Consider the following 288-nt stretch of genomic DNA (forward strand, 5'->3'; position numbering starts at 1 on the left):
ATGGCAGCCAGCCGAAAAAAAATTGCATGCCCTCCAAAAGTATCGTGGTAGGATTATATTTAGTCATACAGTAGTGTATTTAAGTATGAAAGTATAACCTGTTAATGAGTAAACAAAAATAAAATATTTTTTTTTGTAAACTTTTCCCTTACATTATACTATTTTAATGAAAGAAACTGTGGAAGAAAATGTAGGAATAAATAGACATTCCATAATTTCATTTACCGATTGTTAAAGGATGGCTGCTCTCAGCACGGTTTTTTCTCTTGCGTCTGTACCTTTACTCAT

The sequence above is a fragment of the Penaeus monodon genome, chromosome 15 (assembly GCF_015228065.2).
Source record: "Penaeus monodon isolate SGIC_2016 chromosome 15, NSTDA_Pmon_1, whole genome shotgun sequence".
NCBI classification, from domain to species: domain Eukaryota; kingdom Metazoa; phylum Arthropoda; class Malacostraca; order Decapoda; family Penaeidae; genus Penaeus; species Penaeus monodon.